The sequence below is a fragment of the Salvelinus alpinus genome, chromosome 7 (assembly GCF_045679555.1).
Source record: "Salvelinus alpinus chromosome 7, SLU_Salpinus.1, whole genome shotgun sequence".
Taxonomy (NCBI): domain Eukaryota; kingdom Metazoa; phylum Chordata; class Actinopteri; order Salmoniformes; family Salmonidae; genus Salvelinus; species Salvelinus alpinus.
Window position 1 is genome coordinate 17,436,969 of NC_092092.1, and position 27,987 is coordinate 17,464,955.

General features: G+C 45.3%; 1 protein-coding gene across 1 annotated transcript in view; it reads right to left on the bottom strand.

The window, feature by feature from the left end:
* Positions 1 to 27,365, bottom strand: part of LOC139581844 (zinc finger matrin-type protein 4-like) — a 104,146-nt gene extending 76,781 nt beyond the window's left edge. The window contains exon 1 of the mRNA XM_071412072.1: positions 26,923 to 27,365. The gene's annotated coding sequence lies outside the window, so the exon portion shown is untranslated. The remainder of the gene's footprint in view (positions 1 to 26,922) is intronic.
* Between the last annotated feature and the right edge of the window lie 622 nt (positions 27,366 to 27,987).

The following is a 27,987-nucleotide window of genomic DNA, read 5'->3' on the forward strand; positions in this document are numbered from 1 at the left end:
CCCTTATCCCCTTATAGTGACTCTAACCAAATTACACCCTTATCCCTGTATAGTGACTCTAACCAAATTACACCCTTATCCCCTTATAGTGACTCTAACCAAATTACACCCTTATCCCCTTATAGTGACTCTAACCAAATTACACCCTTAGCCCCGTATAGTGACTCTAACCAAATTACACCCTTATCCCCATATAGTGACTCAAACCAAATTACACCCTTATCCCCGTATAGTGACTCTAACCAAATTACACCCTTATTTATTTATTTATTTTATTTTATTTAACCTTTATTTAACCAGGTAGGCAAATTGAGAACACGTTCTCATTTACAATTGCGACCTGGCCAAGATAAAGCAAAGCAGTTCGACACATACAACAACACATAGTTACACATGGAGTAAAACAAACATATAGTCAATAATACAGTGAAAAAAAAAATAAGTCTATATACAATGTGAGCAAGTGAGGTGAGATAAGGGAGGTGAAGGCAAACAAATATATGTATAAATAAATAAAAATATAAAAAGGCCATGGAGGCGAAGTGAGTACAACACAGCAAGTAAAATAAAAACTAAAAAAACACTGGAATGGTTGGTTTGCAGTGGAAGAAAGTGCAAAGTAGAGACAGAAATAATGGGGTGCAAAGGAGCAAAATAAATTAATAAATAAATACAGTAGGTAAAGAGGTAGTTGTTTGGGCTAAATTGTAGATGGGTTATGTACAGGTGCAGTAATCTATGAGCTGCTCTGACAGCTGGTGCTTAAAGCTAGTGAGGGAGATAGGTGTTTCCAGTTTCAGAGATTTTTGTAGTTCGTTCCAGTCATTGGCAGCAGAGAACTGGAAGGAGAGGCGTCCAAAGGAAGAATTGGTTTTGGGGGTGACTAGAGAGATATACCTGCTGGAGCGCGTGCTACAGGTAGGTGCTGCTATGGTGACCAGCGAGCTGAGATAAGGGGGGACTTTACCTAGCAGGGTCTTGTAGATGACCTGGAACCAGTGGGTTTGGCGACGAGTATGAAGCGAGGGCCAGCCAACGAGAGTGTACAGGTCGCAGTGGTGGGTAGTATATGGGGCTTTGGTGACAAAACGGATGGCACTGTGATAGACTGCATCCAATTTATTGAGTAGGGTTTTGGAGGCTATTTTGTAAATGACATCACCGAAGTCGAGGATTGGTAGGATGGTCAGTTTTACAAGGGTATGTTTGGCAGCATGAGTAAAGGATGCTTTGTTGCGGAATAGGAAGCCAATTCTAGATTTGACTTTGGATTGGAGATGTTTGATGTGGGTCTGGAAGGAGAGTTTACAGTCTAACCAGACACCTAGGTATTTGTAGTGGTCCACATATTCTAAGTCAGAGCCGTCCAAAGTAGTGATGTTGGACAGGCGGGCAGGAGCAGGCAGCGATCGGTTGAAGAGCATGCATTTGGTTTTACTTGTATTTAAGAGCAGTTGGAGGCCACGGAAGGAGAGTTGTATGGCATTGAAGCTCGCCTGGAGGGTTGTTAACACAGTGTCAAAAGAAGGGCCAGAAGTATACAGAATAGTGTCGTCTGCGTAGAGGTGGATCAGAGAATCACCAGCAGCAAGAGCGACATCATTGATGTAAACAGAGAAGAGAGTCGGTCCAAGAATTGAACCCTGTGGCACCCCCATAGAGACTGCCAGAGGCCCGGACAACAGACCCTCCGATTTGACACACTGAACTCGATCAGAGAAGTAGTTGGTGAACCAGGCGAGGCAATCATTAGAGAAGCCAAGGCTGTCGAGTCTGCCAATGAGGATGTGGTGATTGACAGAGTCAAAAGCCTTGGCCAGGTCAATGAATACGGCTGCACAGTATTGTTTCCTATCGATGGCGGTTACGATATCGTTTATGACCTTGAGCGTGGCTGAGGTGCACCCATGACCAGCTCTGAAACCAGATTGCATAGCGGAGAAGGTGTGGTGTGATTCGAAATGGTCGGTAATCTGTTTGTTGACTTGGCTTTCGAAGACCTTAGAAAGGCAGGGTAGGATAGATATAGGTCTGTAGCAGTTAGGGTCAAGGGTGTCCCCCCCTTTGAAGAGGGGGATAACCGCAGCTGCTTTCCAATCTTTGGGGATCTCAGACGACACGAAAGAGAGGTTGAAGAGGCTAGTAATAGGGGTGGCAACAATTTCAGCAGATAGTTTTAGAAAGAAAGGGTCCAGATTATCTAGCCCGGCTGATTTGTAAGGGTCCAGATTTTGCAGCTCATTAAGAACATCAGCTGACTGTATTTGGGAGAAAGAGAAATGGGGAAGGCTTGGGCGAGTAGCAGAGGGGAGGGCAGTGCTGTTGTCCGGGGTAGGGGATCCCCTTATAGTGACTCTAACCAAATTACACCCTTATCCCCGTATAGTGACTCTAACCAAATTACACCCTTATCCCCTTATAGTGACTCTAACCAAATTACACCCTTATCCCCTTATAGTGACTCTAACCAAATTACACCCTTATCCCCATATAGTGACTCAAACCAAATTACACCCTTATCCCCGTATAGTGACTCTGAATAGGGAATAAGGTGCCATTAGAGACAAACACTGAGACAGGCACTAGTCTAACTGTATGTAGGGAACGGAGAAAGACAGAGAATACACACACACACACACACACACACACACACACACACACACACACACACACACACACACACACACACACACACTGACACGGAACCCAAACCGGCTGCGCGCGTGCGCCATCGTGCGCTATCGTGCATAAATGTATTTTGTCCCCCTACACCAAACGCGATCACAACACGCAGGTTAAAATAGCAAAACAAACTCTGAACCAATGACATTAATTTGGGGACAGGTCGAAAAGCATTAAACATGTATGGCAATTTAGCTAGTTAGCTTGCACTTGCTAGCTAATTTGTCCTATTTAGCTAGCTTGCTGTTGCTAGCTAATTTGCCCTGGGATATAAACATTGAGTTGTTATTTTACCTGAAATGCACAAGGTCCTCTACTCCGACAATTAATCCACACATAAAACGGCCAACCGAATCGTTTCTAGTCATCTCTCCTCCTTCCAGGCTTTTTCATCTTTGAACTTATATGGTGATCGGCATCTACACTTTCATAGTATTACCACGACAACCGGCAACAAAGTTTGTCTTTCAATCACCCACGTGGGTATAACCAATGAGGAGATGGCACGTGGGTACCTGCTTCTATAAACCAATGAGGAGATGGGAGAGGCAGGACTTTCAGCGCGATCTGCATCGAAATAGAAAGGAGTTCTATTTTAGCCCTTGGCGTCGCAGACGCTCGTTGGCGCGCGCGAGCAGTGTGGGTGCAATTGAATAACATGGATTTCTACATTTATTTTGCGACGCTTGCGCACGCAACGTGTCCGGTCTGGTCAGCATGTCAGCCTCAATGCACAACTAGCTGCTGCACACACTCACACCCACACCCACACCCACACCCACACCCACACCCACACCCACACCCACACTCACACTCACACTCACACTCACACTCACACTCACACTCACACTCACACTCACACTCACACTCACACTCACACCCACACTCACACTCACACTCACACTCACACTCACACTCACACTCACACTCACACTCACACTCACACTCACACTCACACTCACACCCACACTCACACTCACACTCACACTCACACTCACACTCACACCCACACCCACACCCACACCCACACCCACACTCACACTCACACTCACACACACACACAGAGCCTTGTACAACTAACCTCGTAGGGACGCACAATTCAGTCCCATTCAAAATCCTTTTTTCCCTAACCCCTAAACCTTCCCTAACCCCTAACCCTACCCTAACCCTAACCTTAACCCAGAAATAGCATTTGAACTTGTGGGGACCAACAAAATGTCCCCAGTTGGTCAAATTTTTTGTCAGTTTACTATTCTTGTGGAGACTTCTGGTCCCCACACGTATAGTTAAACACACACACACACACACACACACACACACACACACACACACACACACACACACACACACACACACACACACACACACACACACACACACACACACAAACAATTAACCCTTCACTTCTCTTAGCTCTCATCACAGTAGAGGGGACAATCTCATAATCTAAAGCAGCTCGTAAGAATAGAATCGAAAGAGAATAAAATAGATCCTCATTATCTAATTGAACCTTTGGTCGACTCATTAACGCTTAGCTACAGCACTCCAAGGTATTATCCTTAACACCTGGGGGGGGATCTATATTCAGATGGATGCTGTTTAGAACATACATTCTCTGTCATGCACTTTAGAATAGGAAATGAGGTAGACAAGTCCGTTTTATACATAACATTTCTACCTGCAATGTTCTGAACATTGCTTCCACCAGAAAGTGACAGAGGGGAAGTCACTCAAGTCAGAATCTTTTTGATCCAAATGATAATTGTTTGCTCCATTGACGAGATGCAGTAACGTAGTGATGGAAACACTTATGAGAGAGGTGAAGGTAAGAAAGGTGAAGTTGAAAACAATGACAAGCATCATTCTACTCCTGACAGAATACAGGGCAATCAAAGCATCTCTCATATTCTGTAGTTAAATAACTTACATTGACTCTCGATTGACAGGCAAAAACTAACCGACCTGCAAATTAAACATTATCATTTCATCTCTTCGTTAATTAAGATGACGTCACAAACTTCATAATCTGCCAAAATATCTTAACTCCCCCTGTGGGTGTAACATGTTGCATGGAGCTGTGTCTGGGTAGACTGACTCATTTATGAAGGCAATCTGTGACGAGATGAATGACTAGATAGTGGGAGAGAGAGGGGGGGAGAGAGAGAGAGAGAGACGGAAAGAGAGAGAGAGAGAGAGATAGAGGGAGGGAGGGAGGGAGGGAGGGAGGGAGGGAGGGAGGGAGGGAGGGAGGGAGGGAGGGGGTGGGAAGGGGAGAGAGACAGAGAAGGAGGGGAGAGAGAAAAATGGAGAGAAAGAAGAGTTAGATAGCTAGTGAGAGAAACAGAACACTAGCAGGAATGTCGGATGACGCCATACAATCACAAATTCTTTAAATAAGTTAAACAACAAAAATTAGCTAAATACAGTGCCTTCGGAAAGTAATACGACCCTTTGACTTTTTCCATATTTTGTTACGTTACAGTCTTATTCTAAAATGGATATAATTGTTTTATTACCCTCATCAATCCACACACAATTCCCCGTAATGACAAAGCAAAAACAGGTTGTTGTTTTTTGTTGTTGCACATTTACATAAATATTCAGACCCTTTACTCAGTACTTTGTTGAAGCACCTTTGGCAGTGATTACAACCTTAAGTCTTCTTGGATTTGATGCTACAAGCTTGGCACACCTGTATTTGGGGAGTTTCTCCCATTCTTCTGTGCAGATCCTCTCAAGCTCTGTCAGGTTGGATGGGGAGCGTCACTGCACAGCTATTTTCAGGAGCTATTTTCTCCCAGTCCCTTCCACTGAAAAACATTCCCACAGCATAATGCTGCCACCACCATGCTTCACCGTAGGGATGATGCCAGGTTTCCTCCAGAGGAAGCGGGCTGTCATGTGCCTTTTACTGAGGAGTGGCTTCCGTCTGGCCATTCAACCATAAAGGTCTGATTAGTGGAGTTCTGCAGAGATGGTTGTCCTTCTGGAAGGTTCTCCCATCTCCACAGAGGAACTCTGGAGCTCTATTAGAGTGACCATCGGGTTCTTGGTCACCTCCCTGACCAAGGCCCTTCTCCCCCGATTGCTCAGTTTGGCCGGGAGGCCAGCTCTAGGAAGAGTCTTGGTGATTCCATACTTCTTCCATTTAAGAATGATGGAGTCCACTGTGTTCCTGGGGACCTTCAATGCTGCAGAAAACTCCCCAGATATGTGCCTCGACACAATCCTCCGAGACGTAGGTCTCTCTATATGTAGTGTTATGTTGTCTCTCTTGTCGTGATGTGTGTTTTGTCCTATCTTTTTTTTTTTCCCAGCCCCCGTTCACGTAGGAGGCCTTTTGCCTATTGGTAGGCCGTCATTGTAAATACGAATTTGTTCTTAACTGACTTGCCTATTTAAATAAAAGTTAAATAAAAAATAAAAAATCCTGTCTCGGAGCTCCACAAACAATTCCTACAACCTCATGTCTTGGTTTTTGCTCTGACAAGCACTTTCAACTGTGGGACCTTATAAAGACAGGAGTGTGCCTTCCCAAATTATGTTCAATGAATTTAATTTACCACAGGTGGACTCCAATCAAATTGCAGAAACATCTCAAGGATGATCAATGGAAACAGGATGCATCTGATCTCAATTTTGTGTCTCATAGCAAAGGGTCTGAATACTTATGTAAATAAGGTATTTCCGTTTTTAATTTTTATTTTATTAGCAAAAAATCTAAAAACCTGTTTTTGTTTTGTCATTTTGGGGTTCTGTGTGTACATTGATGACGACCAAAAAAATGTCATCCATTTTAGACTACGGCTGTAATGTAACAAAATGTGGAAAAAGTCCAGGAGTCTGAATACTTTCTGAAGGCACAGTACATGCTAATTGTCGCACCAACAGCAAAGATTGCTCAATGAATTGGTTAAATAACAACTAAAAGAGCAGTGGAAGAGGAGAATTCCGCCTGGGGCCTTGGGCATCTGGAAACTGAATGGACTATAATAGTATTCTGTTTCAAGACCACATCAACAGATTAACTCCTGACTAAACCGTCACACACACACTCGCACGCACACATGTCCTTGGCACGCAAGCACACAAAGGCAGGCAGACGCATGCACACACGCACACCGGATGTCCCTTTTGTTCTGTCTGATAAATGGTAAAAGTTTGGGTCTTTTTTTCACCACATTTAAATATTAATAGATATTAAATATTTCATATTAATAACAGTAAGTGGCTACCCAGGGTAGAAGAAGCAGTGTTTCTTTAGAGAGTGTTGAGATACGCTGCTTCATTCCTCTGGGGAGGTTCACACACTCAGTATCTGTACTGTAGTACAAAACAACTTATATCATTGCAAACAGTGGTTCCTAAACTTGTTCACTTTGTGACCCTGAAAAATGGAAAATACAAGTTTGCAGACAACACCAAAAAATTATGTAGGACATGGGGTGCTTATCTAGGTGAGGTAATACCCTGAATTGAAAAAGTATTGCACGTTAAAAAGTGGACTGCACACATGTTTTGAAAGATGAAGGACTCAGTATAGCCTCCAATACAAAACAATGTCCCTAGCAACATTCAGAGCATTAGCTGTAAGAGGGAGAGAGAGAGAGAGAGAGAGAGAGAGAGAGAGAGAGAGAGAGAGAGAGAGAGAGAGAGAGAGAGAGAGAGAGAGAGAGAGAGAGAAAACAGCAGGTGGTAGTGAAGCCTGGAGGTTTTCTATCAAAGTACTCTCTCCTCCTTCTTTTCTCTCTTTAAACATCCCTCCATCCTCTCCACTGCTTCCCCTCTTCACTCCATCACTGTTGAAGAGTGTGTGTATGTATGTATGCGCGTGCCTCGCATTTGTGCATGCGTTTATATGTGTGCAATGGGATTAAGAGGCCTTTCTAATGGTAGGAGTAATGAGAGAAATAAACAACATTTATAATGCCTTAAAGGGGCAATCTGCAGTTGCTACATCCATTTTTGTATGATACAGTCCCTACAGAAATTATTCATACCCCTTGACTTATTTCACATTTTGCTGGTTACCCCCATAATGCACCGTTTCCCAAACTCGGTCCTAGGGACGCCAAGGGGTGCATATTTAGTTTTTTGCCCTAGCACTACGCATCTGATTCAAATTATCAAAGCTTGATCATTAGTTGATTATTTGAATCAGCTGTGTAGTGCTAAAAAACTTTTGGTTACTGGCCCAATGCTCTAGCCGCCAGGCTACCTGCTACCGAGCAAAGACGTTCACATTCTTGTTTTGAAGCCATTCCAGCATTGCTTAGGCTGTATGCTTGGGGTCCATGTTCTGTTTGAATGTACAGTACCAGTCAAAAGTTTGGACACACCTACTCATTCAAGGGTTTTTCATTATTTTTTTAAAATGTTCTACATTGTAGAATAATAGTGAAGACATCAAAACTATGAAATAACACATATGGAATCGTGTAGTAACCAAAAAAGTGTTAAACACTGTGTAAGGGCTATTTGACCAAGAAGGAGAGTGATGGAGTGCTGCATCAGATGACCTGGCCTCCACAATCACCTGACCTCAACCCAAATGAGATGGTTTGGGATTAGTTGGACCGCAGAGTGAAGGAAAAGCAACCAACAAGAGCTCAGTATAGTATAGTATAACTCCTTCAAGACTGTTGGAAAAGCATTTCTCATGAAGCTGGTTGAGAGAATGCCAAGTGTGCAAAGCTGTCATCAAGGCAAAGGGTGGCTACTCTGAAGAATCTCAAATATTAAATATATTTTGATTTGTTTAACACTTTTTTGGTTACTACATGATTCCATATGTGTTATTTCATAGTTTTGATGTCTTCACTATTATTCTACAATGTAGAAAACAGTAAAAATAAAGAAAAACCATGTAATGAGTAGCTGTGTCCAAACTTTTGACTGGAACTGTAAATCTTTGCACCAGTCTAAGGTTGCTTGCACTCTGAAGCAGGTTCTCATCAAGGATTTGCCTGTATTTCAAATCAAATCAAATTGTATGTCACATGCACCGAATACAACAGGTGTAGACCTTACAGTGAAATGCTTACTTACAAGCCCTAACCAACAATGCAGTTAAAAAAAAAAAAATACATTTAAAAAAAATGCGAGGCTATATACAGGGTGTAATAATGGAGCTGTGAGTCTGGAAGCATGTGCAGGTGAAACGTTTAATAAAACAACAAAACCAGGAACGAGACAATTCCATGTGGCTACAAGCCGGTACACAAAAACAATACCTACTGGTGAATGAACATAAGCGCGTGACATATAAAGGGAAGGAAATGATGAAGGTAATGAAGTCCAGATGTGAATCATAATGATTAATAGACGCGTGTGATGATGAGTGCCAGCTGTGCGTAAAGATGAATCTCAGGATCGGTGGTTAGTTTTCTGGCGACGTTGTATAGCGAAGGGGAGGAGCAGGAGAAGATGTGACACAGGGGATATTGGTACAGAGTCAATGTGCGGAGGCACCAGTTAGTCGAGGTAATTGAGGTAAAATGTACATGTAGGTAGAGTTATTGAAGTGACTATGCATAGATAATAACAGAGAGTAGCAGCAGTATAAAATACAGGGGGGGGGGGCAATGCAAATAGTCTGGGTAGCCATTTGACTAGATGTTCAGAAGTCTTATGGCTTGGGGGTAGAAGCTGTTTAGAAGCCTCTTGGACCTAGACTTGGCGCTCCGGTACCGCTTGCCATGCGGTAGCAGAGAGAACAGTCTATGACTTGGGTGGCTGGAGTCCTAGACAATTTTTAGGGCCTTCCTCTGACACCGCCTGCGATAGAGGTCCTGCATGGCAGGAAGCTTGGCCCCAGCGATGTACTGGGCCGTAAGCATTACCCTCTGTAGTGCCTTGCGGTCGGAGGCCGAGCAGTTGCCATACCAGGCAGTGATGCAACCAGTCAGGATGTTCTCGATGGTGCAGCTGAAGAAGCTTTAGAGGATCTGAGGACCCATAACAAATCTTTTCTTTTGGTTTTGTCGTGCCCTCTTCATGACTGTCTTGGTGTGCTTGGACCATGTTAGTTTGTTGGTGATGTGGACACCAAGGAACTTGAAGCTCTCAACCTGCTCCACTACAGCCTCGTCGATGTGAATGGGGGCGTCCTCGGTCCTCCTTTTCCTGTAGTCCACAATCATCTCCTTTGTCTTGATCACGTTGAGGGAGAGGTTGTTGTGCTGGCACCACACGGCCAGGTCTCTGACCTCTTCCCAATAGGCTGTCTCGTCATTGTCGGTGATTAGGCCTAGCACTGTTGTTTGAACAGGGAGTACAGGAGGGGACTGAGCACGCACCCCTGAGGGGCCCCTGTGTTGAGGATCAGCGTGGTGGATGTGCTGTTACCTACCCTTACCAACTGGGGGCGGCCCGTCAGGAAGTCCAGGATACAGTTGCAGAGGGAGGTGTTTAGACCCAAGGTCCTTAGCTTAGTGATGAGCTTTGAGGGCACTATGGTGTTGAACACTGAGCTGTAGTCAATGAATAGCATTCTCACATAGGTGTTCCTTTTGTCCAGGTGGGAAAGGGCAGTGTGGAGTGCAATAGAGATTGCGACATCTGTAGATCTGTTAGGGTGGTATGCACATTGGAGTGGGTCTAGGGTTTCTGGGATGATGGTGTTGAGGGGGGCCTTGAACCAGCCTTTCAAAGCACTTCATGGCTACAGACGTGAGTGCTCTGGGTCGGTAGTTATTTAGGCAGGTTACCTTAGTGTTCTTGGGCACAGGGACTATGGTGGTCTGCTTGAAACATGTTGGTATTATAGACTCAGACAGGGAGGGGTTGAAAATGTCAGTGAAGACACTTTCCCAGTTGGTCAGCGCATGCTCGGAGTACACGTCCTGGTAATCCATCTGGTCCTGCGGCCTTGTGAATGTTGACCTGTTTAAAGGTCTTGCTCACATCGGCTGCGGACAGCGTGATCACACAGTCGTCCATTTGGCTCCAGTCATTGTTCACTCTATCCTTACCAGTCTCCCAGTCCCCATTGCATGATGCTGCCACCACCATGCTTCACGGTAGATATGGTGTTAGATGGGTGATGAGCTGTGCCTGGTTTTCTCCAGACATAGCGCTTTGCATTAAGGCCAAATAGTTACATTTGTATCTCATGTCAGAGTGATCATTGGGTTCTTGGTCACCTCCCTGACCAAGGTTGCTCAGTTTCCAAGATCCAAGGTTGCTCCCAGATCCAAGCAGAGTCTGGGTAGATACATATTTTTGGAGACCATTGTGCTCTTGGAAACTTTCAACATTCTAGAAATAGTTTTATACCCTTCTAAAGATATAAGCCTCATCACAATTCTATCTCGGTGATCTCCGGACAGTTCCTTAGACTTCATGGTATAGTTTCTGCTCTGACATGCACTCTCAACTGAGGGACCTCATGGGCGGCAGGTAGCTTAGCGGTTAGAGTGTTGAGCCAGTAATCAAATGGTCGCTGGTTCGAATACCTGAGCCGACAAGGTAAAACATCTATTGATGTGCCCTTGAGCAAGGCACCCAACCCTACTTTGCACCAAGGGCACTGTACTACTCTGGCTGACCCTGTAAAACAACACATTTCACTGCACCTGTCTGGTGTATGTGACAATAAATATAGACAGCTGTGTTTCTTTATAAATCATGTCCAAACAATTGAATTGGTCACAAGTGGACTCCAATCAAGTTGTAGTGACATCTCAAGGATGATCGAAGGAAACTGGATGCACATGAGCTCAATTTAGAGTGTCATAGAAAAGAGGTATAAAAACTTCTGTAAATTAGATATTCATTCAATAAATGTACAAACATTTCTAAAAACATGTTTTCACTCTGCCATTATGGTGTATTGTGCGTAGATGGGTGAGAAAACAACTATATTTAATACATTTTGAATTCAGGAAAAATGTGGAATAAGTCAAGGCGTATGAATACTTCCTGAAGGCACTGTATATACCCACTGATGATTCTTGAAGAATATATCTTATATTTACAATGCCTCATGAGCTTAGTTCAATGGTCGTACCCCATCAGAACCCAAAATATTACCTTGTTTTACTCCAATGTTTGTAAACATTGTAAATGTAAACAAACACTGCATGTAGCCTAAATAAATGCTTAAACTATCCTTTTGATATCTTGGATGGTCAGTCCTTGCATCCATAGCTCTGTCCATTAATTTCTCCAGGCCCATCCCTCAGTATTTTACCAAAAGAGAGGTGGGGTGACACTTTGTTAATGTTTCAACTGCGGATTACCCCTTTAAAGAAATCCATTACTAATTGTATGTTATGAATATGGTCACTTTTAAAAACAACAAAGTTGTTTTGCTTATCACCATTTAATGACAGTTTTTTGTAATTGTTATCTTGGAGCTATTTGAAAAAGTTTCAAAACATGACTGAAATAAATCTTTCTATAAAACCGTCCCACAAGTCAACAGAGAGAGAGGTGGCAAGAAAATACAACGGTGATGTCACTTCCTCTCAGACCTAGTTACTGTTACACTTACGCCCTGGTTACAATACACACAGCCAATTATTATACTCACATTATTCACACACGTGCACAGACTACACTCATACATGTGGACACACACGTCAAGATCACACTGTGTATCACACTGTGCAAGTTATGAGAATAAAACTCCTTGTTAGCCTTGTGGTTCAGTGTGAGAGCTGCTGGGTAAAAATAGTTACATCACTGAGAGATAGAGTAATGATGGTCACACACACACACACACACACACAGCGTTAGCGCTCTGCTTCTGCTCAAAAGTTCTGTCTGCTCCGTAGGATATGAAAAACACAACTTACAATTAGTGTGTGTGTGTGTGTGTGTGTGTGTGTGTGTGTGTGTGTGTGTGTGTGTGTGTGTGTGTGTGTCCGTGCGTGCGTGCGTGCGTGCATGCGTGGATGAGTGTTGTTATAGTGACAGAGAGATGTAGCACCTTGCTCCCCATTAGCCAGAAAGAAGCAATTAATGTAGATACACAGAGATAAAGGTCACACACACAAACACACACACAAATACACACACAAACACACACACACAAACACACACAAACACACCGCATAAAAGGTCACCCCACGCTGTGTGTGATAGATAGTCAGACAGAAGATGCAGCTTGTTGCCATGGAGCAGTTTTAGACAAATGAGTGCTGCAGACACATGAACAGTAGGTGGGGCACCAGTTAGAGTAATGAGAGCAACAGTATGATAATGACAGCAGACACTTTTCAAGAACAAGATTACTGGCCGGTCTGACTGTGTGTGTTAGTGTCTCAGTGTGTGCGTGGTGTGTGGTGTGTGTTCGGTGTATGTTTTACGGTTATGGCCTGTTATTTTATTTTCATGACGGTCTTCATCCATAATCGTCGATTACACGATTACACAGTAATTGTGTCAGCCCTGTGTGTGTGTGTGCGTGTGGCAGACACTTTTTTCTACCCTGATTATACATCTAGGCCACAGTAATTATGCCAGTCGGGTAATCAGATTCTCTCCACAGTCCCTCACAATCTAGCACCTCGGGTGTGTATGTTTGTCTGTGTGTGTGTGTGTGTGTGTGTGTTTGTCTGTGTGTGTGTGTGTGTGTGTGTGTGTGTGTGTGTGTGTGTGTGTGTGTGTGTGTGTGTGTGTGTGTGAGATAATGTATCCTTGGCCCTCTGGTTTATCAGTGGAGAGCAGGGATGGCTGTGTAACCCCTCTACTGTCCATCACACCTGACTTACAGCACAGAGGGAGGAAGAGAAGGGGGAGGGAGAGACAGATACATAATGTGTCCGTGGAGAACATGTAATCATGCACAAACCAAGGCCTTTTCTAGACTTGTCTGAACGTTTGAAAGGATAAAATGCATTGATATAATTGGCTTTGGATGAAGAAAGTGGAAGAACAGAGTAAAATTGAGTATGTCTACCCTTTATTGCACTCGTTATCATGCCTGACCAGGTAGAAAATATGCAACTATAGAAAACGAAGGACTCCCCTAGAAGTTTGAAAGGGTAAAAAGGCATATTGACAGAGATAGAAAAGGAATGGCACTGGATGATAGACGTGAGGGCATGCTTTACAGTTAACCCCTATTTCATCCCTAACAATACCCCTATTATACTGTATTGTAGTATTTTCTGTTCTGTTCTTGTTACGCGGGGCGGAGCAGGGGAACTCAAATGCAGGCTCATATGAGGAGACAAGGATAGGTAACCAATGTTTTTATTGAAAAGCGGGAGAGGAGATGGGGTGCAGTCCAGGGGAATCTCGGGCAGGTAGTAGGGAATCCAGGCTGAGACTGGGGGTAAGGAGATTAGGAACCGGGTAAGCAGGTCTGGAGTGGAATCCAATGAAGCAGTAGAGCGAAGATCCAGGGCAAGGAAGCAGGACTGGGGAGACGAGGGACTGGAGACAGGTACCAGAGTCAAAGCAGACGGGACTGTAGCGGAGAGAAAAAGCAGCATGAGGCTACGGAAAACAGGGACAACAGGATAACAAAATCTATGCAGCAGCAAACAGCTAGAAATGCAGACTGACTGAGTAGAGACTACGATCTGGCAGCGTGGAAGTGGCAGGACTGAGTATTTGTAGGGTTCTTGATTATGGAACAGGTTGCAGCTGGTGGGAATCTGTTCTGCTTCCAGCACACCTGGTCTCCACTCACACAATCACAGCGAGAGGGAGAGCGAGAGAGCACTGGGGGAGCGGTGGCAGGTTAGGGAGGTCCAGGATGAGAAGTAGAGGACGTGGCAGGATCAGATGTAACAGTACCCCCCTCCACGGACACCACTTGGCGCCCGACCGGGCTTATCTGGGTGTAGGGTATGAAAATCACATAAGAGTGAGGGGTCCAGAATGTGACAGCGGGGCACCCAGCAGCGCTCCTCAGGCCCGTATCCCTCCCAGTCCACCAGGTACTGCCAGCCGCGGGGGGGGGGGGGGGGGGGGGGAGCTGCTGCAGAAGGACACAGGCGGCTGGAGCAGACTGGTTTAATCAGGGATTCATGGAATGTAGGATGGATCCTGAGAGAGGCTGGGTGTTTCAGGCGCACAGCAGAGGGGTTAAGGACCAATGAATCGGGGGGAAAGTTCCTTCGATGCCACCTTCAATGGCAGGTCCTTCGATAAGAGCCATACTTTTTTTTTTTTTACCCCCTTTTCTCCCCAATTTTCGTGGTATCCAATTGCTAGTAATTACTATCTTGTCTCAAGATAGTACGGGCTCGGGAGAGACGAAGGTCGTAAGCCATGCGTCCACCGAAACACAACCCAACCAAGCCGCACTGCTTCTTAACACAGCGCGCCTCCAACCCGGAAGCCAGCCGCACCAATGTGTCGGAGGAAACACCGTGCACCTGGCTCCCTTGGTCAGCGCGCACTGCGCCCGGCCCGCCACAGGAGTCGCTGGTGCGCGATGAGACAAGGATATCCCTACCGGTCAAACCCTCCCTAACCCGGACGACGCTAGGCCAAATGTGCGTCGCCCCACGGACCTCCCGGTCGCGGCCGGCTGCGACAGAGCCTGGGCGCGAACCCAGAGTCTCTGGTGGCGCAGCTAGCTCTGGAATGCAGTGCCCTAGACCACTGCGCCACCCGGGAGGCCCCAGAGCCATACCTTTTGACCAGAGGGGGAGGACTGGGGCTGAGGCCCGGCGACGGTTGACTTGGGACTGGGTCCTGTCAGAGGCACAAAGGGCAACCCGGGCCTTCCTCCAGGTACAATGACAACAGCGCAGATAGTCCTGGACAAAGGGGCCCTCGACCTCTTGGCCGGGGAAAAAGGGGGGGTTGATAACCCAGAGCACACTGGAAAGGTGACATACCTGAAGAGGCATTGGTGAGGGTGTTGTGAGCATATTCAACCCAGAGTAGCTGAGCACTCCAGGAGGAAGGGTTAGCAGAAGTCACGCAGCGTAGGGCAGTCTCCATCTCATGGTTGGCCTATTCGGTCCAGCCGTTTGTCTGGGGGTGATATCCAGAAGACTGACATTGATACCAAGAGCTGAACAGAAGGATCTCCATACCTGGGAGGTAAACTGGGGTCCCCTGTCGGAAACGATGTCAGTGGGAATGCCATGCAGACAAAACACATGGGATACTAGCAGGTCTGCAGTTTCCCTGGAGGACAGGAGCTTGGAGGGGAATGAAGTGAGCCACTTTGGAAAATCTGTCAATAATGATGAGGATGACGGAGTTACCGTTAGATGGGGGAAGGCCAGTGACGAAGTCCAGAGCTATGTGTGACCAGGGGCGACTGGGTATGGGAAGAGGGCAAAGCAGACCGGAATTGGGTTTAGTGGAGGTTTTGTTCCGGGCACATTCCGGGCACATACCGAGCAGGCTGAGACAAACTCCCGGACATCCCTCTCCATGGTGGGCCACCAAAAGCGCTGGACGCAGGAAGGCAAGGGTCTGGATTAATACCAGGGTGACAGGTGAGGTTGGTAGAATGGCCCCATCGAAGAACAGAGCGAACACAATCTGAAACAAACAGAACATTACTAGGACCGTTACCCGGGTCAGGCTGGTTCTGCTGAGCCTGGCGGAACCAGGACTTGATCTCCCAGGCAATGGTGGCAACGATGCAGGTGGATGGCACAATGGCTTCTGGCTTGGTACCTGTGTTGCCGGTGGTGAACTGGCGGGAGAGGGCATCAGGCTTGGTATTCCTCGAACTGGGGCGATAAGTGAGTGTGAAATTGAATCTTCCAAAGTACAAGGCCCATCTGGCTTGCCGGGAGTTCAGACGTTTGGCGGTCTGGATGTAGGACAGGTTTTTAAATGGTCAGTCCACACAATGAAGGGGGGGTGGGTACAAGCCCTCCAGCCAGTGACGCCATTCCTCAAGAGCCAGCTTAACTACCAGGAGTTCCCGGGTTCCGATGTCAAAGTTCCTCTCTGCAGGTGAGAGCTTACAGGAAAAGAACGCACAAGGGTGGACCTTCTGACCAGAGGGGGAACGTTGAGACAGAACAGCACCTACCCCAGTGTCAGAGGCGTCCACCTCCACGATGAACTGGAGTTCTGGGTCGGGCTGAGTGAGGACCGGGGCAGAAGTGAAGCGACGCTTGAGTTCCAGGAATGCTGCCTCTGCCTCAGGATTTCAATGGATCAGAGGTGGAGGTGAGAGTGGTGAGCGGTGCTGCCAGGCGGCTGTAGTTGCGGATGAAACGTCTAAAAATGTGCAAACCCCAAGAAATACTCTGTAACTGCCATGACCTTGGCGGGGTCCATACGCAACTGTCCCTGTGCAATAATATAACCCAGGAAAGACACTGAGGCAGCATGGAACTCACATTTTTCAGCTTGAGCAAAAAGCTTATTCTCCAACAGCCGTTGAAGAATTTGGTGAACACGTTGCTGGGAGAATTATTATATTTTTTAAAATCAGGATGTCATCTAAATAGACAAAAACGAAGCATCCAATCACATCATTGACTAGGTTCTGGAAAACAGCAGGGGCGTTAGTAAGACCAAATACTCAGTGACCAAGTGGTGTGTTGAACGCAGTATTCCACTCGTCCCTCTCTGATGCGGACAAGGTGGTAGGTATTTCAGAGGTTGGTTTTGGTGAACACCGGGAAATCATGGAGGGGGTCAAAAGCAGAGCTGATGAGTGGCAAGCAGTACTTGTTCTTTACTACAATATTATTCAGCCAACGGAAGTCTATGCACTGCCTCAGTGACCTATCCTTCACAACAACAAAAAACAGCACCCACCGGGGAGGAAGGCTTGATAAGTCCTGCAACCAGAGAATCCTGGATGTACAGTTGAAGTCGGAAGTTTACATACACCTTAGCCAAAAACATTTAAACTCAGTTTTTCACAATTCCTGACATTTAATCCTAGTAAGAATTCCCTGTTTTAGGTCAGTTAGGATCACCACTTTATTTTAAGAATGCGAAATGTCAGAATAATAGTAGAGAGAATTATTTATTTCAGCTTTAATTTCTTTCATCACATTCCCAGTGGGTCAGACGTTTACACACACTCAAATAGTATTTGGTAGCATTGCCTTTAAATTGTGTAACTTAGGTCAAACGTTTTGGGTAGCCTTCCACAAGCTTCCCACAATAAGTTGGGTGAATTTTGGCCCATTCCTCCTGACAGAGCTGGTGTAACAGTGTCAGGTTTGTAGGCCTCCTTGCTCGCTTTTTCAGTTCTGCCAACAACTTTTCTATAGGATTGAGGTCAGGGCTTTCTCATGGCCACTCCAATACCTTGACTTTGTTGTCCTTAAGCCATTTTGTCACAACTTTGGAAGTATGCTTGGGGTCATTGTCCATTTGGAAGACCCATTTGCGACCAAGCTTTAACTTCCTGACTGATGTCTTGAGATGTTGCTTCAATATATCCACATAATTTTCCTGCCTTATGATGCTATCTATTTTGTGAAGTGCACCAGTCCCTCCTGCAGCAAAGCACCCCCACAACATGGTGCTGCAACCCCCGTGCTTCACGGTTGGGATGGTGTTCTTCGGCTTGCAAGCCTCCTCCTTTTTCCTCCAAACATAACGATGGTCATTATGGCCAAACAGTTCTATTAGTGTTCCATCAGACCAGAGGACATTTCTCCAAAAAGTACGATCTTTGTCCACATGTGCAGCTGCAAACCGTAGTCTGGCTTTTTTATGGCGGTTTTGGAGCAGTGGCTTCTTCCTTGCTGAGCGGCCTTTCAGGTTATGTCGATATAGGACTCGTTTTACTGTGAATATAGATACTTTTTTGTACCTGTTTCCGTACCTGCATCTCCTTCCTGAGCGGTATGACGGCTGCGTGGTCCCATTGTGTTTATTCATGCGTACTATTATTTGTACAGATGAGCGTGGTACCTTCAGGCATTTGGAAATTGCTCCCAAGGATGAACCAGATTTCTGGCGGTCTACAATTTTCTTTCTGAGGTCTTGGCTCATTTCTTTTGATTTTCCCATTATGTCAAGCAAAGAGGCACTGCGTTTGAAGGTAGGCCTTGAAATACATCCACAGGTACACCTCCAATTGACTCAAATGTCAATTAGCCTATCAGAAGCCATGACAACATCTTCTGGAATTTTCCAAGCTGTTTAAAGGCACAGTCAACTTAGTGTATGTAAACTTCTGACCCACTGGAATTGTGATACAGTGAATGATAAGAAATGTGTGGAGTGGTTAAAAAACAAGTTTTAATGACTCCAACCTAAGTGTATGTAAACTTCTGCCTTCAACTGTACCTCTCCATAGCCTCGTGCTCGAGGCGAGAGAGGTTAACCTCTAACGAGCCTCTACCCCGGGTCCGGGATCACCCCCCACCCCCCCACACACTGATTAGCATAGCTAGCATAGCTTCACAAGTAGATAGTAGCATCTAAATATCATTAAATCACAAGTCCAAGACACCAGATGAAAGATACAGATCTTGTGAATAAAGGTTCCATTTCAGATTTTTAAAATGTTTTACAGGGAAGACAAAATATGTAAATCTATTAGCTAAACACGTTAGCAAAATACACCACTTTTCTAACTCCATCAGTTTCTTACTACTTCAGGTGCTATCACCAATTCGGCTAAACTAAGATATTGATAGCCACTAACCAAGAAAAAACCTCTTCAGATGACAGTCTGATAACATATTTATGGTATAGGATAGGTTTTGTTAGAAAAAAGTGCATATTTCAGGTAGAAATCACAGTTTACAATTGCACCGACCATCACAAGACGACTAGAATTACTATAGAGAGCAACGTGTATGACCAATTTACTCTTAATAAAACATTTCATAAGAATAGACAAAGCATAGCAATGGAAAGACCCAGATCTTGTGATTCCAGACAATATTTCAGATTTTCTAAGCGTTTTACAGCGAAAACACAATAAATCGATAAGTTAGCATACCACATGTGAAAACGTTACCAGAGCATCGATTCCAGCCAAAGAGCGCTATAACGTAATCACCGCCAAAATATATTAATTTTTTCACTAACCTTCTCAGAATTCTTCCGATGACACTCCTGTAACATCATTTTACAACATACATATACAGTTTGTTCGAAAATGTGCATATTTAGCCATACAAAACCGTGGTTATACAATGAAAATAGTAGCAACTCAAGCATCAAAATGAGGGACGTCAGCTTTCAGAGTGATCTAGTTTAATCGAAAGCTAATCATATACTTGACTAAAAAATACAGGGTTGACAGGAATCGAAAGACAAATTAGTTCTTAATGCAACCGCTGACTTACATTTTTTAAATTATCCTTACTTTTCAATACAGGGTTCGCCAAGTGACGCGATAACAAACAAAATGGCGAAATATGCGTTTAAAATATTTCGACAGAACAACGATTTATCATATTAAATATTGCTTACTTTGAGCTGTTCTTCCATCAGATTCTTGGGCAATGTATCCTTTCTATGTTGTAATCTTCTTTTGGTCGATAGATGTCCTCTGTCCTTCGAAATGTCCACTAACAACGACCGAGACCCCGAAACGTTCCCAAAGCTAGAAAGTGCACGACAAAGAAATTCCTCAGAATCGCACTAAACGGATATAAATTGCTATAAAACGGTTCAAATTAACTACATTATGATGTTTTTAACAACTATAAAGAGTAAAAACATGACCAGAGAAATATTGCTGGCTAAACAACGATTTGGAATGAGGCAAGTCCGATGTCCTTCACGCTTCAGGCGCGCGACGAGAAAGGGAGGTACCTCCACATTTTGTTCTTTTATAGTGGCTGTGATTGTGCAATCGACTCCATTCAAAACGTGATGACGTACAGACACCCAGAGGAAGACGTAGGCAGTGTCGGTTTCTTCATAGCATTCACTGTCACCTTAAAAACAGACTCCAGATCAGGGGTAAAAATTTCTGAAATCTGACCCCTGTCATGAAAAGTGCTGTAGATATAGTTCTGTACCACTCAGAGACAAAATTCCAACGGCTATAGAAACTAGAAAGTGTTTTCTATCCAATAATAACAATAATATGCATATTGTACGATCAAGAATTTAGCACGAGGCAGTTTAATTTGGAGACCAAAATATGCTAATGCGGAACAGCACCCCCTATAGTTCCAAGAAGTTAAACAACCGGCTACTGGGGAGAGGAGCTCCAGGCTGGAGGTCAATGGCGCAGTCGTACGGCCGATGAGGCGGCAGCGACAGGGCGTGGTGCTTGCTGAACACAGGAGCTAGATCGTGATATTCGGGAGGAACTGATGACAGGTCCGGAGGTTCTGGAATGGACTGGGACACAGACAAGGCAGGGGGAAGGGCAGAATGTAGACAATTAGAGTGACAAAATGAACTCCAATTGGTTACCTTTCCGGGGGCCCAGTCACTCTGTGGCTTGTGTAGCTTTAACCGTGGATGGCCAAGATCCAGGGTAGAGTGAGGACAGTCGATTATGTGGCAACTGATCTTTTCCAGAGAGATGCAGGATGACAGGGACGGTTCTCTCACAGACACAGGCGAGGAGCTGTCCGTTGAGAGCGTTGGCATCGAGGGGTGAATCGAGTGGGACAGTGTCCAGGCCCAACTGGGTAACGACATCTTGGTCCAGGAAGCTCTCGTCGGCGCCCGAATCGATGAGAGCAGACAGAGGAAAAGCCTGGCTCTGCCACACAAGATTGCCTTCAAGCAGGGGTCTGGGAGAAGATGGGCAGGCGATTTGGCTCAACAGTATATCCCCCACTACTGCCAAGCCTCCTCTTTTGCTGGACGCAGGGAACAAGTGGAAACAAAGTGACCAACCTGGCCACAGTATATGCAGCTCCTTGCGCTGATTCGCGCACTGCCTCTCCTCTGGAGAGAGACGGGCCCAGCCGAGCTGCATGGGTACAGGAAGAGCCTTGGGAAGGGATGCAGTCGGAGAAGGAGGACAAGGCAATGAAGCAAATGTTATGGGCCATGCAACCCTACCTACCCTCTCCCTCTGATGCTCATGGAGACGGTTGTCGATGCAGATGGCGAGAGAGATGATCAGTGAGTCCATCAGGCTCATCCCTGGACACCAACTCGTCCTTCATGGTCTCAGTGAGCGCATTCTGGAATGGTCCCTGAAGGGCCTCCTCATTCCAGCGGCGAGGGTGCGAAACTCGATTGCCATCTCAGCAACACTATGGGGGCCTTGATGGAGGGACAGGGGTCGTTTAGTGGCATCCTTACCACAGACCGGGTGGTCGAAGACTTTCTTCATCTCCTCCGTGAAGCTGTAGTAGGAGAAGCAGATGGGGGACTGTCTCTCCCACACCGCCGTGGCCCAGGAGAGTGCTGCTCCACGAAGGCAGCTAATCAGGAAGGAAACCTTGCCCTGTTCTCTAGCATAAGAGTGGGGCTGTTGCTCAAATACTGGTGAACATTGTACCAAAAAGGCTCTGCAAGCTCCGAGGATGCCAACGTAATGCTTGGGAGTCGGAACAAATGGCTCACGGGGAAGAGGAGAAGGACTTGGGACTGGTTGTGAGCTCTGGGCGAAGGTTCAGCCCTGTAGGTCAGAAAAGTGCAGTGAAAACTCCTTGATGTGCTCCAGAAGGGTTTTCAAGGCTCGGTCATGTTGCTCGAGCAGGGCGCCTTGGCCGGCGAGGGTTTGGTGGAGAATATCTAAGTCTGCTGGGTTAACCAATGTTTTGGTTACCTAATTTTTTGGCTACCTAAAGCAGGAGAGGAGATGGGGTGCAGTCCAGGGGAATCTGGGCAGGTAGTAGGGAATCCAGGCTGAGACTGGGGGTAAGGAGATTAGGAACCGGGTAAGCAGGTCTGGAGTGGAATCCAATGAAGCAGTAGAGCGAAGATCCAGGGCAGGGAAGCAGGACTGAGGAGACGAGGGACTGGAGACAGGTACCAGAGTCAAAGCAGACGGGACTGTAGCGGAGAGAAAAAGCAGCATGAGGCTAGGGAAAACAGGGACAACAGGATAACAAAATCTATGCAGCAACAAACAGCTAGAAATGCAGACTGACTGAGTAGAGGCTACGATCTGGCAGCGTGGAAGTGGCAGGACTGAGTATTTGTAGGGTTCTTGATTATGGAACAGTTTGCAGCTGGTGGGAATCTGCTCAGCTTCCAGCACACCTGTCTCTACTCACACAATCACATACACACAGAGAGAGAGGGAGAGAGAGAGAGCACTGGGGGAGTGGTGGCAGGTTAGGGAGGTCCAGGATGAGAAGTAGAGGGTGTGGCAGGAGCAGATGTAACAGTTCTGTTCTGTTCTGTTCTGTTCTATTCTGTTCTATTCTGTTCTGTTCTGTTCTGTTCTGTTCTATTCTGTTCTATTCTGTTCTATTCTGTTGCTGTCCTCTCCCCCCTAATTGACTGAGGTGAATTTATCAAATGGGGGTATCAGGACTGTGAAATACATTCTAACCATTTTGTTGACAAATAAATAGACTACAAACAATATATACAGTCAGTTTCCCCTGTTGGTCAATACCAGTAAATCGTGTACATAAGTACGCTCCAGGATAAGAGTCCCTTAGGTGCCGATCTAGGATCAGTTTCCCCTCCCCCAATCCTAACCTTAACCCTTAAACTGGAAAATTCTAACTTCACCAAACACACCCACAGGGCTGGCTCTATACCTCCACAGGCTGCTTGACCTAACACATGTTTGGGTTAATTAAACACCTACATTTTTGTCATTTAGCAGACACTTTTATCCAGAGCAATTTACAGTTAGTGCATTCATTTTAAGATAGCTAGGTGGGACAACCACATATCACAGTCATAGTAAGTGCATTGTTCTTCAATAAAGTAGCTATCAGTAAATTCAGAGCTAGTAGGGGGAAGTCAGAGATAGTAGGGGGAAGTCAGAGCTAGTAGGGGGAAGTCAGAGCTAGTAGGGGGAAGTCAGAGCTAGTAGGGGGAAGTCAGAGCTAGTAGGGGGAAGTCAGAGCTAGTAGGGGGAAGTCAGAGCTAGTAGGGGGAAGTCAAGTGGGAGTGTTGTTTACTCCCAAAACCTAGACTCAATCTATGCTGCTCCACTGAAAGACTTTTGTCTCGGCTTAATCTGTGTCTGGGAAACCGGCCTCGAAACTAGAAAAGTGCTCAGATTGTTTGCCACACGAGTAAAAGGTCCGATACTAAAGTACTGCATAAGAGCAGCTAGTCAGTACCACTAATGTGGACAGCAAAGGAATCGGCGTCCCCAAGTTCAGCACCACAATAATAGCGACAGCCAAACTGCAGCCAGGAGAATCCTAACCAGGAGGTCATAGGTCAATAAACACAGAAGTGACTGTTGGATCAATTATTTAGGTACCGGTTGGGCGAAAGCAGATTCAAATAGTTGTATTTAAAAAATAAATCACGAAAACAAAACATCACTTCGTTCTCTACTGCTGTTAAAGTGGCTGTCCTTGTGTGAAGCAGCATATCTGTTTGAGTATGTGTGTGTGTGTGTGTGTGTGTGTGTGTGTGTGTGTGTGTGTGTGTGTGTGTGTGTGTGTGTGTGTGTGTGTGTGTGTGTGTGTGTGTGTGTGTGTGTGTGTGTGTGTGTGTGTGTGTGTGTGTGTGCGTGTGCGTGTGTGTATGTGTGTGTTCCCGCGTGCTTCCAAGCAATTGTGCGTGTGGGACTAGCACTTCAGGTCATGAGAGCTGTGTACACACATTTCTATGGATGTTTGAGCCTGAGGATTTAGTCGGCAGGTGTATCTCTGTATCTCTCCAGATAAAAAGTTGACTCTACAGCTGTTTCAGTAGCTGGCTTAGTGACAGATGCATCTCTCTCCCTCTGTGTGTGTAGTTGCATGCCTGCGTGGCTGTTTAAGTAAGTGTGTGAGAGCACTGCAGATGCTAAAGCTGGTATCAGACCAACTCGTGGGATCAAATGCAACACGACAGAGAAAACCTAATGCAAAAAGGCACATCATACCCGTTTCCATGATTTGTGGTGATCACAGAGCGTTTTTGGACTCATTCAGCAGTTTTTACCTGATTAAGTAGAATACTATTGGAAATGAATGTTGAAAGTTCTATTTCTATTTCTAAAACATGAATTGAACATTATGCTGTTGCTGCTTCATATTGTCAAGACCTTTTGATAAATTGCCCAAAGTGTCCAAATCAATAATCAATATGCAGAAACAGTTTGTGATATATTGAAAACAGAAACACAAAATGTAGCCTGCTATCTACACATACAGTACATGTGCCACAATAGCTATCGGAGTGGTAGTTGTATTGCAGGCAATTTTTTTAAATGAGCACCTTATGCGGTGCCTTCGGTAAGTATTCAGACGCCTGGACTTTCTCTACATTTTGTTACATTACAGCCTTATTCTAAAATGGATTAAATAAAAACAATTCCAAATCTACACACAATACTCCATAATGACAAAGCAAAAACAGGTTTTTAGAATATTTAGCACATTTATTGAAAATGTATTGAAAATAAAAAATAGAAATACCTTATTTACATAAGTATTCAGACCCTTTGCTATGAGACTCCAAATTGAGCTCAGGTGCCTCCTGTTTCCATTGATCATCCTTGAGATGTTTCTACAACTTTATTGGAGTCCACCTGTGGTAAATTCAATTGATTGGACATGGTTTGGAGAGGCACACACCTGTCTATATAAGGCCCCACAGTTGACAGTGCATGTCAGAGTAAAAACCAAGCCATGAGGTCGGATAAATTGTTCGTAGAATTAGAGACAGTATTGTGTCGAGGCACAGATCTGGGTAAGGGTACAAAAAAATTCTGCAGCATTGAAGGTCCCCAAGATCACAGTGGCCCGGCCAAACTGAGCAATAGGGGGAGGAGGGCCTTGGTCAGGGGAGTGACCAAGAACCCAATGGTCACTCTGACAGAGCTCTAAAGTTCCTCTTTGGAAATGGGAGAACCTTCCAGAAGGACAACCATCTCTGCAGCACTCCACCAACCAGGCCTTTATGGTAGAGTGGCCAGACAGAAGCCACTCCTCAGTAAAAGGCATATGACAGCCCGCTTGAAGTTTGCCAAAAGGCACTTAAAGACTCTCAGACAATGAGAAACAAGATTCTGTGGTCTGATAAAATAAAGATTGAACTCTTTGGCCTGAATGCCAAGTGTCACGTCTGGAGGAAACCTGTCACCATCCCTACGGTGAAGCATGGTGGTGGCAGCATCATGCTGTGGGGATGTTTTTCAGCGGCAGGGACTGGGAGACTAATCAGGATTGAGGGAAAGATGAACGGAGCAAAGTACAGAGAGATCCTTGATGAAAACCTGCTCCAGAGCGCTCAGGACCTCAGACTGGGGTGAAGGTTCACCTTCCAACAGGACAACGACCCTAAGCACACAGCCAAGACAACACAGGAGTGGCTTCGGGACAAGTCTCTGAATATCCTGGACTTGAACCCGATCGAACATCTCTGGAGAGACCTGAAAATAGCTGTGAAGTGACGCTCCCAATCCAACCTGACAGAGCTTGAGAGGATCTGCAGAGAAGAATGGGAGAAACTCCCCAAGTAAAGGTTGATCGAACGGCTTTCAATGGACCATTGAATCAACGGCTATCACATGCTTGTTTGCCATTCCGATGGACATTTAGATCAACTAATAGTGACTTTGCAGCTGCCCTTTCAATTTGCCCTCCCTACTAATAGGTGGGTAAACCGTATCACACAGTAAAAAGATGGGTAGGTGTGGCTACATGAGTTTAGAAGTGCACAACCTCTATATCTCTATATATATCACGGATTTCAACCATACAAAATCTGACACAAGATCACTGGGCAACTTCATTCCACCCAGAGAGCAACAGCTCAGAGTCAAGTCAAATTGGAGAGTCCATCATCACAATCTCGGTTCTAGATTGGGTGCCAGGCTCACTGTCATGCCAAACTAACTCCCCATGTGAGATAGACCTATATAAAACAGCATCACTCATCTCTCCAAACATAGGCCCGTGTTGTGATACATCTAATGAATCAAATCGTACTGGTGTCAGTGACATTGATTTCAACTGAAAATAGTCTGCTGCTCGTCAAACAGACACCTGCTGTATGACTAACGGACTGAGCCAAGACCGTCAACACTGTCATAGCCTATGGTAATTTACGGTATTATCATGACCAACAAGCCCCCCGACCCAACGTTGTAAAAAATTCAACAATTCCTAAACGGTAAGCCTATCCAACCAACCACTTACAAATAACTGTTAATAACATGATGCTAAAAATGACATAGCCTATTGGCTACTACCTCCTCAGACCCATGGCTGTATATTCTAGTAGATATTATAGGCTAATTAATCAATTGGACTACCATCTGAAACTTTCACTCTCACTCACCTTCTTCCTCCGGTAACGTTAACTTGCCTCCTCGCACAATCGACAGCACCGGTCCCGGACGCTTATCATCCGCCGGGCAGTCTACTCAATTATGTTCGCTAAATCATCCGTCCAACTTGAATAAACAGTCCTCCCGTTGTCCTGTCAATGTGCTCTCGCCGCCGGTGAAACCTCAAACGTGAGTGTTGCTATGGGTAGCCTATATTTTCACTGGTTCCATGCGCTCTGGTTGTCGTTCAGTTGCGCGGTTTGATGTTATTCTCCTTTCAAGCGTGCTCTTTCGCTCAGTAGGGAACAGGCAAAACGCTCTGTTGATATCATTCACCGGGTAACGGGAAGTGGGAGCTCGAGCTAATAGGCTACAGTACAGTGCACCCACACGCGCAGGTATCATCTTACATAAAGTGCTCTTCTGAAAGAGAGACAGAGAGAGAGAGAGACAGAGAGAAAGAGAGAGAGAGAGAGAGAGAGAGAGAGAGAGAGAGAGAGAGAGAGAGAGAGAGAGAGAGAGTACTATGAAGTGTCACGCCACAGAATGCGCAATGGCAAGCTCTGACACCCCAAGAGTAAAAATGTTTATATTTATCTAACTACCTACCTATCTGTCAACCTGCATAAAGCTTCAATAAACGTTGGTCATAAATAATGAATTACATTGAAATAAAGCTGCTTATATGTTGAAAAGTGTTATTAATTTTTATGCTGTTAATATGAGCTCTGTGTCTGTCAAACTTGTTTCCATTTGTCCGTGCTCAGGGCACCTTGAGACAGAGAGAGAGAGACAGAGCGAGAGAGAGATAAACAACGGGGCAGAGAGAAAGAGCTGGAGTGAAAGAGAGCATAAGAGAGAGAAAGAGAGAAAGAGAGACGGTGGGGGGTTGGATGGGGTGAATTCTAAAATATAATTTCTAAGCAATTTACATGTGCAATGCCTAATGTGTATCCTCATTGTATTATCAGCCAAATGTAGGCTTATAGGTACATGCAGTGATGATTTTCTAATTTAGAAAAAAATAAGGATTCTTGGTCAAAAAAAGAAAAATGCTGATCCCGGTGACTCTGAAT